This window comes from Salarias fasciatus, chromosome 12 (genome assembly GCF_902148845.1).
Source record: "Salarias fasciatus chromosome 12, fSalaFa1.1, whole genome shotgun sequence".
Taxonomy (NCBI): domain Eukaryota; kingdom Metazoa; phylum Chordata; class Actinopteri; order Blenniiformes; family Blenniidae; genus Salarias; species Salarias fasciatus.
In genome coordinates this window covers 31,196,085-31,210,128 of record NC_043756.1, presented here as the reverse complement: position 1 = coordinate 31,210,128, position 14,044 = coordinate 31,196,085, and the positions used below count along the sequence as shown (strand labels likewise).

The following is a 14,044-nucleotide window of genomic DNA, read 5'->3' as shown; positions in this document are numbered from 1 at the left end:
AACTGCAGTCTGTGACGCACATCAACTTCCCTCCGGGTCGGAGGTCACAGTCCGCGACTGGTTGTCAAGGACGCAGCGGAGCGATAGCTCTGCAGAGAACGCTGTCAGGAGGCACGTAGGAACGAAAAAACTGCAGATCACATCCATAAATGGAGTGAAGACCTTGAAGATAAAGAGTATATTGGACTCAAGAGAAGCATTGTGTAAATTACAATACAGACATTTCTCCATTCTATAGATTTGTTTTTTGTTTTTATTGTGGTTCATATTGTGGCTTCTGATCTGTTTCAGAAACTATTTCAAAGATTTTGTTCTCTTTTGAAAATAAAACTTTAGTCATTCAATGCAGAGAATTGTATTTGCAGTCCAATGCAATTATTAAGTACAACTCACTCCGCTCAGCTGTGTTCCGCTCAAAAAAAACAAAAAAAAAAAAAAACCCTCCCTCAGTCCGTGATATCAGTGACATCATTTGCATGGCCACTAGGGGGCGCGTGATTTTAAAAGTACCCCGTGGTCTTGTAATTTGAGGCATGAATTAAAGACCACTGTGGTCATTTGAGTTGGAGGACTTGTTGCAATTTACAATAACATACATAAATATATTATTCAGTTATTTTACTTGTATCTTATTTTCTTGTGCTTCCTGGTGTCGGGGTTTACTTTGGGTAATTCGTATTAAATTACCGAAGTATCGATTACCGGGAGTAATTGATTACTTTGAGTAATTTATTAGCTTATTGAGTAAATTGTCATTTGCCAATTAATAATTACAGCCCTCACTGACAGAGTCAGAGCAAAAGGCCATGTCTAATCTAATGTGTGTGTATTTATGAAGTCTTCCGCTCACAGGCGGGGTGATATCTTCATTCTTCGGGGTCACACATCCCTGGAGCTGGTTTGGGCTGGTTGGGCCTCTGCTTCTCTCGCACTGATGTGGATAGGGTGTTCCTCCTGTTGTCCCAGCACAGTCATTAACAGTGAATCACTAATAATTACAGTGTAATAAACCGTTTAAGGTGAAGGTGAATTTATCTCAAATTCAGTTATTAACACGAATAAACTGTTCATTAATAATGTCAAGTAATCAGCTATTTGGGCAAGAGTACATGAGTACATGAGGCCTGTGTTAATCCATGAGAAGACGCGGAACTGATGATCCGGGCGGGATATCAGCATTAAATGATGGGCGGGACTTGGCAGGCCACTTCCATTTTGGGGAGCGTGTCCCATGAGCCCCCTCATTCGGAGGGACACCCCCGTGTCTGGTTTCGCCCCACCGTGGGGGCTTGAGATGTGACGCCATTGTCTGTCTGAGGACGACAAAATGGCGCTGGCCTCATGGTGGGGGAAGAGCGCCTCCTTTGTTCTATGTGTGAAGATCAGGCCTGCCGTGTGCTGAGGGCTGGAGGCCTGTGGCCTAGTTCTCTGAGGAATATTTCCATCAATGCGTCCCCAACACTGGAATGTGCCACTCTTGCCCACTGAATTGCCCCTCAGGGATGAATCGAATTTTCTGAGTGTGTTTCTACCCACCCCTATGGTTGTGAGCTCCGCGTCATGATCAAAAGGACAAGGTCTTGGATACAAGTGGCCAAAATGAGCTTCCTCCATGGGGTGGCTGGGCGCTCCCTTAGAGACAGTGGGAGGAGCCACATCACCAGGGGGGAGGTCGGAGAAGAGCTGCTACTCCTCCACATCCAGAGGAGCAGCTGAGGAGACTTGGGCATCTATTTCGGTTGCCGAGTGGACGCCTCCCTGGTCAGGGGTTGTAGGCATGTCCTGCTGCAAAGAGGACGTGGCCTGTTTCTTGTCTCCTGCTCGGCCACAAAGAAGAGAGAAAGATATCTGAAATTTAAGGGAAAAAAATCCTATTTAAGAAAATAAAAATCCTAAATATCCCCAATTATTGAGGTGGAAATTTGGACTGTATAAATACTATCAGAGGACGATGGTGTCGGCAAATCATGGTCAGTGGAATTGTTGTTGGCTCCATCGAGCTTGAAAAATCATGGGCGGGTTTGAACCGTGGGTCTTTGGTCAGGGAGCTGCAGTGCCGGGCATGGCTGTAGAGGCCGATACAGCATCCGCAGATCCTGCTGCAGGGGGGACGTCAACGGTCTCCGCTGTCTGCGGAGTCTCTTCCCTCAGCGGGTGTCTATTCTCTCCTCTGCTGTTCTGAGGACATTCTGGGTGATGGTCCACCAATCAGAGCGGTCGGAGGCGGCTGACTCCAGGTCCGAGGGGTCGAAGCCTCAGCCTTGAGGTCACGCTTGCAGACGTCCTTGACCTGAGAGCTGGACGTCACTTTGACCTGTCTCCAGTAGCCAGCTCCCCGGACAGTCATTCTTTTGGGATGCGGCCATCATCCATTTGGATGACGTGGTCAAGCCGTCACGAGCCTCTCTGGGTCAGGATGGAAAACATACTGGGCACATCTGCTCTGGCAGGACGTCCACGTTGGAGACACGGTCCTGCCAAGTGATGCCCAGTAGTCTGCGAAGGCAGCGTTGGTGGAAAGCGTTAAGCCGACATTCCTGACAGGAGTAGAGGTTCCAAGTTCCACTGTCGTATAGGAGAGTGCTCAGTACCAGGCCTGGTGGACTCTTATCTTACTGTAGGTGGTCTGCATGGAGGTGTCCCAGACACACTTCACCAGACGGGCCATCACTGTCGACGCCTTGCCGATACGGGCATTCAGTTTGGCATCTAGGGAGAAATTGCAGGAAATGATCAAACCGAGGTAGGTGGACTTGTCCACCACCTCAAGGGTGTGGTCGCTGATGTTAATACTGGGAGCAGTACTGACATCCTGGCCCAGGACCTCGGTCTTTTTAAGGCTGATGGTGAGGCCAAACTCAGAGCAGGCACCAGCAAGGCAGCTGATGAGACGCTGGAGTAATTCCTCAGTGTGGCCAACAAGACCAGCATCATCAGCAAAGAGCAGCTCCCTGATGAGAATGTCTTTGCTATGAGGCGTGCCAGGTTAAGGAGGCCTCCGTCACTCCTGGTGTGGAGGAAGACACGGTTGTTGGGGTTTGCCATTGGTAATTGGAAATAAATTACTAAAGTAGTCCGATAAGGTTCATTAGGCCTTTTTTTGTATTCATGGTTTGGATTCATATACACAGGCCAGAGGTTATTTTGCCTACCTTGACATGTTTCGGCTGCCAAGCTGCAGCCTTCCTCAGAAGTGTCACGTGATGTTGTCTGGTCGGCTGATTTATACAGGTTTTGGCGCCAGCTTCCTACTGGGTGCAGTAGGATGACAGCGCCATCTGCAGTCCGACTTCTTCAGTACTGTGTCCCAGGTATGGGAAAGTTGATACGCCCCCTCTGCCCAGTTCACAGTCTGAGGGGCGCCTTTCCGGATCTCGATGGCCTCCCTGATCCAGCGGTGGCACTTGTTGCTTTCCGTGCCGATGATCTGGGCATGATACCAGTCCATGAGGTGGTTTTCCCTCTTGCAGTGATCGGAAATGGCAGACTTTAGCTGTTCCTGCTCTGACTGTCATTTAGAGGAGCGTGTGCATGCTTTAGATCAGGGGTGGGGAACCCTGGTCCTGGAGGGCCGCAAACCTGCATGTTTTCCATGTCTCCCTGCTTCAACACAGCTGATTGCAATGAGGCTCGTTATCTGGCTTTCTGCTGGACTTGGCCATGAATCTTGATTCAATTCAGGTGTGTTGAAGCAGGGAGACATGGAAAACATGCAGGTTTGTGGCCCTCCAGGACCAGGGTTCCCCACCCCTGCTTTAGATGTTTCTTTTTCGCATTCAGTGCGATGTTCTTTTGTCCTGATGTTGAAGGCTCTGCCAGTCTCCCCGAAATTACTAAAGTATTGATTACCGAGAGTAATTGATTACTTTAAGTAATTTAGTTACTTATTAAATTGAGTAAATTGTTATTTACCCATTAATAATTGCAGGTCTTTAACAGTGAATCACCAATAACAAACTGTTTAACGGAATACTATGAAGATTTTTGACCCACGCCCTATCCCTATCATTTACAAAGTCAGACAAGCTCATAAATACCTTTTTTGTGTCTCTGTATCCAGTGGCTGGCTCCCAGCTGTTAGCATCGCATTTAGCTTAGCTAAATTGCTGGAAGTCATAGGAGTCAGAGCCAGACTGACAAAAGTGGACAAAATGCTCCTTCCAGTGGTTCAGGGGATGGCGTATTAGCACGTGAAGTAAATCCAAATGGTTATAAAACATTTTAAAACACGTGTTTTCTTTTCAACCCTTTAAAATAACGTTTTGATACACATGCGCAGTGCTCCACGGAAGGATATACTGGCGCACATCAGTAGCAGCCGGAAGGAGCAGAGGTAAATAAAAGTAAATCAACCAATCAATCAATTTATTTTTGTATAGCCCAATATCACAACAACAGTTGCCTCAGAGGGCTTCAAGATGTTACATTGGTCGGTAAAGTAAAAACAGTGAATAAGCATATATCAATAAGCGTAATATGTCAATATTTACAGTAACGAGACAGAACGAAGCAACCACCGCCTTCGACCCTCACATCCGGCAACAAAAAACTCCAAAAACCCAGTGGGAAAAGAAGAAATCTTGGGGAGAACCACAGTATGGAGGGATCCCTCTCCCAGGGACGGACAGCTTTGGCAACAGCTAGCATGAGACAATAAGAAGTAAAGCCTAGGACAATGTTGAGTACAGTCCGTTGGACGGTCCAGCACAAGAACCACGGATCCCAGCAGTAGAACTGAAGCCAGTCCGCGGGCAGGACCGACAGGAGTGTCCTCCCGGTCCGGCCAGAGCTTGTTCGTAGGCCCTCGTAATAGTGGAGTCAGCAACTGAAACTGGAGAAGGGGGGGACAACAGGTGAAAAGCAATGAACGGACTAAAGGGAAGAACATTCAGACATTAGAGGACAGGGCTCAGTGCACCGTACTTCCCACAGCATTCTAGCTCCTAGGGCAGCTTTGTGGATACTTAACTGTTTAAACTAGTATTTAGTTAGTATAGTTTAGTTTAGTTTAATTCAGTTTGGTTTAGTTTAATTTTGTTTAGTGTAATTTGGTTTGGTTTGGTTTAGTTTAGTTTAGTTTAGTTTGGTTTACTGTAGTTTGGTTTGGTTTACTTTAGTTTGGTTTGTTTTAGTTTAGTTTAGAATCCCTAGCTGACCTGATCATAGGCTGCATCGAAGAGAAACGTCTTGAGCCTAACCTTAAATGTGGAGACTGTGTCTGCCTCTTTGACACCACTTGGAAGCTGGTTCCATAAAAATGGTGCCTGATAGCTAAAGGCTCTTCCACCTAGTGTCCATTTAGAGACTCTAGGAGTCACCAGTAACCCTGCATTTTGAGAGCGAAGTGCTCTGATTGGTTGATAAGGCGTTAAAGCATCTTGGAGATAGGTTGGAGCCATCCCATTTAGGATTTTGTAAATGAGGAGAAGGATTTTAAATCTAACTCTAAACTCGACAGGAAGCCAGTGAAGGGATTTTAGAACGGGAGTAATGTGTTCACGTCTTCTAGTTCCAGTTAATAATCTGGCGGCCGCATTTTGAACCAACTGAAAGTTTTTTAATACACTTTTTGGGCAGGCTGCGAGAAGGGAGTTTCAGTAGTCTAATCTAGTAGAAACAAACGCATGGATGAGTTTTTCTGCATCGCTTCTAGGTAGAATGTTTCTTATTTTAGCTATGTTGCGCAAGTGGAAATATGCTGTTTTACAAGCCAGGTTGATGTGTGCTTTAAATGAGATATCCTGATCAAATAAGACCCCGAGGTTCCTGACAGTAGAGGAGGAGGATACACTGACGTTATCTAAGGTGATAATCTGTTCAGATAGACACTCTCTCAGTTTATGGGGGCCTAGTATAATGACCTCTGTTTTGCCAGGATTCAGACGGAGATAGTTCGTAGTCATCCAGGATTTAATTTCTCTGATACAGTCACTGAGTCTGTCTATTTGATTAGTTTGATCAGGTTTCATAGATAAATACAGTTGTGTGTCATCTGCATAGCAATGAAAATTGATATCGTGACTTCTAATTATGTTCCCTAAAGGAAGCATATACAACAGAAATAAAATTGGCCCGAGCACGGACCCTTGAGGAACCCCATAACTGACCTGGGAGCACGGTGAGGACTGTTGGTTAACGTGAACAAATTGGTACCTATTAGATAAATAGGATTTGAACCAGCAGAGGGCTTTTCCTCTGATGCCAACCTCACATTCTAACCTCTGCAGGAGAATATTGTGGTCGATTGTATCAAAAGCTGCACTGAGGTCTAGGAGAACCAGGACTGAGACTAGACCTGCGTCAGCCGCCAACAGCAAGTCATTAGTGACTTTAACTAACGCAGTCTCAGTGCTGTGATAAGCTCTATATCCTGACTGAAATTTCTCAAATAAACTATTGTCCTGTAGGTGGCGGTAAAGCTGTTTAACCACAACTTTTTCCAGGACTTTTGAAATAAAAGGCAGATTTGATATCGGTCTGCAGTTGGCTAGAATATCAGGATCGAGATTAGGTTTTTTCAGCAGTGGTTTGATTACTGTGAATTTAAATGACTGTGGCACATAGCCATTTTCTAGAGAGGTATTTATTATAGTTATGATCATATTTAAGATAACTGGAAGAATATCTTTGAAAAGCTTAGTTGGAATTGGATCTAGGAGACAGGTCGAGGTTTTAGAAGACATTACAATTGAAGTAATCTCAGCCCCATCTACTGATGAGAAACTATCTAGTATTTCAGGTATTTCAGGTGGAGGCAGTGGCTGGATTCCCTGAGCTTGATCTGAGGAAAGCGCTTCACTGATTTTACCTCTAATGGTTATGATTTTATCATTAAAGAATTTAAGAAAGTCATGGCAGTTTAAAGATTCTGGGATTACTGGTTCCACTACAGTATGACTGTTTGTCAGTCTGGCTACAGTGTTGAATAGAAACCGAGGGTTATTTTTGTTTATTTCTATTAAACGAGAGTAATATAATGTCTTGGCTTTAAAAAGAATTTGTTTATAGCTTAGCAAGCTACATTTCCAGGCCTTCAGAGATTGTTCTGATTTAGATTTACGCCACAGTCTTTCTAATTGCCGAGTTTTTTGTTTGAGAACACGGGTTTCAGAATTAAACCATGGAGCAACGATAATGTCCGTATCAGCTGAATTTTATCTTTTTGAGCACAGTAGTCTTCAATCAAAACCTGAAAAGTAATTAAAAAATGGTCTGAGAGTATGGGGTTCTGAGGGAGAACATTTAGGTCCCTGACCTCTATCCCATATGTTAAGACCAGATCCAGGGTGTGCTTGTGACTATGAGTGGATTCATCAACATTTTGAGTGAAACCGATACTATCTAATACTGCAATAAACGCATTACTCAAACTGTCACCAGAATCATCCACATGGATGTTAAAGTCACCTATTATAAGGATCTTGTTATGAGTCAATACTATATTGCTTAAAAACTCTGAGAACTCAGTTAAAAAGTCAGAGTAAGGACCAGGAGGTCGATACACAATAATTAATAGCACAGCTTTTTGATTCTTCCAATTTGGACAAGTAAGCGTTAGTATTAAGCTTTCAAAAGAGTTGAATTTAACATTAGTTTTGGGTTTAAGAAGAAGACTAGAGTGGGAAATCACTGCCACACCTCCACCTCGACCTGTTGATCTAGCTGTTTGGAAATTAACATAGGTTGGAGGGGTACATTCATTGAGCCTCACATAGTCATCTTGCTGGAGCCAAGTTTCTGTTAGAGCAAGGAGATCAATGTTATTGTCACCGATAAGGTCATTAACTAACAGAGATTTAGTGGAGATTGCTCTCATGTTTAGTAGACCACATTTTATGTATTTCCTACTGGAAAAGTTATTCTGTCTTGTACAGGTGTTAAGCTTTTTACCCATTGACTTTTTTTTAATGCTTTGAGCACTTTGGACAGACTCAGTCTCTGTTAGCCTAGGTAAACCTCCATGCTGGACTTGTAAGAATCTGGGAGCAGGATTAGTGACGGGATCAACAAGATCAACACAGGAGCGTTCTACACGACTGCTCTGCGCCCGGGGCTCATAGCTGGTTTGTCAATTTAGCGTACTGAGCCGATCAGCCATATTGTGAGCTAAAAGGGCTGCACCATCCAAAGTTGGGTGGATGCCGTCCCTGCGGATGAGCCCAGGCTTTCCCCAGAAGGTGCACCAGTTGTTTAGAAAAATAACTCTGTTTTCCTCACTCCATCTGGACAACCAGCGATTGAATGATGAAAGTCGGCTATACATTTCATCATTGACCAAATTGGGCAGGGGACCAGAGAATATTACAGCATCAGACATCGACTTAGCCAATTCACACACCGAGGCTACTTGTAATTTGAGCACCTCTGATTGTCTCCGCCGGGCATCATTACCGCCTGCGTGAATCATGACTCGACGGAATCTCCTACCTTCCTGTTTTAAAAGCCTAAGGTTCCCCTCGATGTCCCCCACTCTGGCCCCCGGGTAACACCTAACCTTCACCGCTGGCAGCTTCACGTCTCTAACTATAGAGCTGCCAATCACCAGCGTGTCCAGTTCAGCCGGCGTGTCGTCGCTGAGGGGAGAGAACCTATTGCAGACGTGAAGCCATTCTTGGAGTGCTACGTGGCGGTGCTTAGCACTAGCCTTCCTCCGGACTGTCACCAACCGGTCCTGGTCTTGTCCCGGCTGCTCGGGATACGCTGCGGGGCTAGGCTTGCTAACACTCCTCTCACTGCGGGAACGGGCTGCGAGCCCTGCCGCTACCTGGCTGTAGCTAGCGCTGCCCTGCCCCTCACATCTGCGCAGCCGCTCCTCTAACTCGGTTACCCTGGCCTCCAGCGCTGTCAATACACTGCACTTTACGCAAATACCCCTATCGTCAAGGGAGGCAGGGTTCTGACTCAACATACGGCACACTGAGCAGGAAAGAAAAGAAGACAGAGGGGAGGACGCCATAGCGGTCCCGGCGGACCAAGCTACTTAGCACGCTAAGCTAGTTAGCACGCCGGTGGCGCTAACGGCGGAGAAGAAATGTAATTCACGAGAGATCGCTTGGTCAATCGGGGGCGAAAGTAACCCCGGGGGCGTAAATAACCCCGATTTTTGATTGCTTCGTGAATTAACAGTAATAGCAAGAGAGAGACAGAAAGCACTTCAGTCGCTCACAGGCTTCAGCAAGCTTCACCAACACGGAAAACACTCACCGGAGTGACGTCAGAGTGCGTCCGGTGAGTTTTGTAAACCAGTTCCGGCTGCTCCAGCTGCTGGAACCAAATTGGAAATGGATAAATTACAGCAAATGAGCTGAGAGAAGTTGTGAATTATGCATTGAATTAACCGGTGGTTTAATTAATAATTCCAGGGCATCACCTCAATTAGAGGAAATCAATTACCAATTTTCAGTCTCAAAGATGGAAAGTTAATTTAAGCTGGTTGTTAATCTTCGGATAAACAACTGTTAAATCATCAGAGAAGCGTGAGATCGAGCATAGACTGTCACAACCATCAACATTGTCACAATGATGAGTGACTTAACGAGCAGCTCTGAGCTGCTCTGTGTGTGTCCTGTTGGCTGATGAGCCGTGTCTGGTTGAGTTGGGACCATCGTCCCAACTGGGTCGTCCAGTTGGACTTAAGTGGCTCTTTTTGGGGTTTTCACGTGAAGAAAGCGGTCCAGTCCGTCCTGACCAGACGCTCTGGCTGCAGGGGGAGAGTGGAACTGTGGTGGCGGTGCGGCCCTGCTGGTGTCTAGATCCGCTCTAGGGCAGCTTCTGTCGTTCTGCTCGGCTGATGAGGAGAAGGACTCACCAGTGAAAGAGGAAGGGTCGGTTCCGTCGCGTCCCACCAGCGGGACGGTTCAGGCGTTGATTATTCCGTTAGTTGGACCATGTGTCCACTTTGGGAAAAAAACAGGAAGACTGCCGGTCTCGGCGGAGTCTCGATTCAATTCAATTCAGCTTTATTTATAAAGTGCAAATTACAACATGGTCGTTTCTAGACACTTTTACTGAGAAAACCCAACAGATCCACATGAGCAAGCATAAGCGACTGTGGAAAGCCTGTGCTCAGACTTCCTTCACAGGAAATGAGGAGCTGTAAATATCAGAGTGTGTGACCACCTTGAAATTGACTTTCATAACAAATTGTATGAGGAAGTTTTACAATGTGTTGATATTTTTTACGTATTCTCAATGTTATCTTGTTGTGTTTTTTAGGACTTGGACAACTTCCTGGCAAAGATTGAGGAGCAGAAGGTTGAAGACTGGCTGATCAGTGCTTCAGAGATCTCACACAGCTACAGCCAAAAGCTTCTGGTCTTGACTGATGAAGAGAAGTCCACCAAAGCCAGAGCCCAACAGGAGTACTACACCGATCCTCATTACTCAGCTATCATCAGCAAAGGGTGCCTGCTCAATGACTCCTGCCTACCAGAGGTGGACAGCTCCACTGTGGTCAAGGTATTTGGACGTGTTTCAGAAGATGGACTCACTGTGTCGGACCTTTCTGGCTCAGCTCTTGCCGATCTGCTCTTGACAACACCACTGAGAGCAGCTCCAGTTTTCTCTCTGGATGGAAACACCACCACGGACTTCCAACACAGCTTCATTCGTGTTTCCATGGCCCGGGCCCTCCAAGCAGTCCTGGAAATAAACCATGGCAATCATCACATTTACCAGGTGATGGATCAGCCCAACTCAGTCTCCTCCTACCAGATTCCACAAAGAGCAGTTGATCACAGCACACTGTACGACCACCAGCAGATCATCATACTGGAATATCACCCTGTGGTTCAAGAAGCTGCAACTTCTCTATATGAGAAGCATCCATCAGTCAGCTCAGTCTACCTGCTGGATCAGAACCACAGACTCAAACTGATTCATGGTGAATCCACTCCTTTGTCTGCGGACAGCAGGCTGGTGCTGGTCGGCCACGGGGTCCGAGATGGCTCTGGAGAGATGAGACTGGCGGGGTTCACACCCGAAGACGTGAGTAGAATCGTTCAGAGGACCTCCAGGGTCAGCAACACCATCAAAACTACCAGTGTGGTGGGATGTGAGGTCGGATCAGATCCAAACTTTATCAAAACTCTGCTGAAGGAGCTCCAGACCGTCGGCATCAAAACCCAGCTGCACGCAAGGAATGCTGTGCTCCAAGTCCGACACACCGGAGAGAAAATCACCCAAGAACTCTCTCCAGATGGAGTGCAGTGGAAACATAAAGATGACAGCAAGAAAGTGGTCGCAACTCTGGATCGGAATGGAGAGGTCGTCATCAGAAATGAGGCTGGTAGTAAAGGAGAAGCAGTTTTCACTAACGAACGGAACTTTCTTGTTGACCCAAAGAAAGGCAGACAAAACAAAAACCAAGGAGCCCAAGCCAACGTCGACACAAACATCTGGCCAGAAGAACCAAGAAGATTTGTTAACCCGGACATTTTTGAGGGTGGCAACAAGCATGAAGTCTACCAAAGAAAGAATTACATGGAAGAACTGGAGGGACTGACCTGGGCTCTTTTTCATCCTGATCAACCACCTCCAAGGAAAATCACACTCAACAACAACCAACCACTGAGAGAACAATTCACGATAGCAGAAAGAGACGGGAACAATATAAGATGGATGGACAACGAGGAACAAATAAGACGAGTCCTTCAAGAATGTTATGAGGTCAGATCAGGAGAAGATGTTCGAAATGTTGTTCGTCACTACGCAAAGAACAGAGGAGATGAAGTCACCTACGTGATGGTCGATGACTGGATCCTGAAGATTGATCCTAACAGTCTTTATGCATTTCCAGTTGGAAAGAAACTAGACAACAATCAAATGGGAAACAACAACAGAATTAACGAAGTGAGAGGGTATATAGAAAGCCAGGTTGGCAGAGAACGCTATGACCAAATAAGAGGTGAACTTGAACAGAAAGCTATGTACCCTGAATTTGTAAGATCTATCTTTCAGGGAGAGCCACTTGGCCTCCCAGCAGCCACTGAGGCCTGGTACGCCACATATTTCACTGCATCCATCATTTCTGAATCTGCCAGAAACTTCCGGACACTCCCTCTAACTCTTATGGCTCTTGAATTGACCGAAAACTTTGATGAAACAGGGAGGAGCTTCTTTTTTGACGACCATCCAATGGCAAGAGGATCAAGCTGGATTAATGAAGACAAACGAGGATTCAGTGGTGCAGCAGATCCTGGAGATTCAAGTAAACTGAACAACCTGAAAGAAGTCGCAAACCTGGAAATTGACTTTTTCACAAAGTGGATGCAAACTGTTGATCAGAATGAAGTCCTCGGTTCAATGAGAGAACTCGCACAAAAATACAAGGTCTTCACAGATGATGCTCCTGCTCAGTCCTTCACAGAGAATTATAACAAATTCAGAGAAATGATTGAGGCACAACAGCCAAAAGCATCTGGATCACTGGGCGGTCATGGGGATGGCTATGTGACACTACGAGATTTAAACTCCGCTTCAGAATTAGAGAGTTCCTTCAAACACGAGTCCTATTTCTCCAGAGCCTCTGCGTCGATAACCGAGGAGATTCGCATTAAGCTGACAGAAAAATATGGTGAAAATCTGGCCAAGTGGCGTGTGAAAGAAGGAACAGCCAAAATGGAAAACGGAGAGTTTGTGTGTCAGCTGGTGCCTGAAGGAGCTGATGCTCAGCCAATAGAATTCAGGACGGAGTTATCTGCAGAGAGCAGACAGTACAATGAGAAGATGCTGAAGAGCATCAACACAGCAGTTGGAGACATGGAGACTCACAGCTCCAAACCTTCCCACCAAGTCAACAAGAAGGTGGAGCACATTGGAGACGCTGTTGGAGTTCTGGGTCTCATGCTGGGGATGAAGGGAGCCGTCACTGCCTTTGAACATGGAGACATCCAAGCCGGCGTGGTGGGAACTTTACAAACAGCACATGGAGTAGCGGCCATGACCACGGCTGTTGTTGCAAAACAAGCTTTGTCCACAGAGACGAGAATCGGCAAAGCTGCAGCCGCCATCATGAAGAGCCCTGCGATGAGGAGAGCAATGATAGCTGTACCCATCGTGGGCATTGGATTTGGGGTTTACAGTCTAGTCGAAGACTTTAGGAGAGGTGACACTCTGGGATACATTGATGCTGCATTAGATGCTACCATGATTGCTTTAGATATCGTAACCCTTGTCCAGCCTGAGCTCGCACCTATTTTAATCCCGATCAATCTGGCTCTGTCCGTTGTCCGGATCGCCATTGACGATGTTTATGTGGCCATCAAGAGCGAACTGGACAGACTCCCGGCTAACGCCGGAATCCTGCAAAGAATTGGTGCCGCATTAGTTGGTTTGGGAAAAGGTTTGTTGCATTTTGCAATTCGTGTGGCAAGTCTGTTTTATGATTGGGGTTATGAAGAAATTGAGAATGGACGAAGACTTGTAGCACAGATTTCAGATCATCACGACTATTACCAAATCACAACGCAGGATGGAAGGACTGCCATTGACTTCACCAGTGGTTCTGCCTCCTGGAATGGAGGAGGTATTGACTTCTGCCTTGCTGACCAGGATCCATCCAAACTCTGCATGGACTATTTTGTTTCCAGTGAAAACAGTTTTGGGAAGAACTGCTGGGACATCTATACCAGTGGAAGTAAAGACATTGTTCTTGGTCTGGGACAATCACACAGCTTAGAGTACAAAACTGTAACAAAAAAAGTACTCATGTTCATACCAGTGGGCTCTGTGAGAGTGGTTTCAGGTTATGAAACTTTATCTAATACAAGGTATGGGACCTACAGGGGAAACAGGGATTCAAATCATTTCTTTGCAGTTCAGAAATCATCAGACCAACAAACCATGGAAGTCTTGCTGAGTTACTACTACAATCTTTATGGAGAACCAGGTGATGACATTTTCTTCCTTGGTCCACAGAAAAGTTATGTTGAAGGTTCTGCTGGGAAAGACACGTATATTATTCCTGCAAATGGAGGAAAAACCGTCATTAACAACTACGACCCCGCCAAAGAACCAGACACGCTTCATTTCAGTGTGGACTACA

General features: G+C 45.9%; 1 protein-coding gene across 1 annotated transcript in view; it reads left to right on the top strand.

The window, feature by feature from the left end:
• The first annotated feature begins 280 nt into the window (after positions 1 to 280).
• Positions 281 to 14,044, top strand: part of LOC115398262 (RTX-III toxin determinant A from serotype 8-like) — a 60,736-nt gene continuing 46,972 nt past the window's right edge. Inside the window, exon 1 of the mRNA XM_030104944.1 lies at positions 281 to 284. The gene's annotated coding sequence lies outside the window, so the exon portion shown is untranslated. The remainder of the gene's footprint in view (positions 285 to 14,044) is intronic.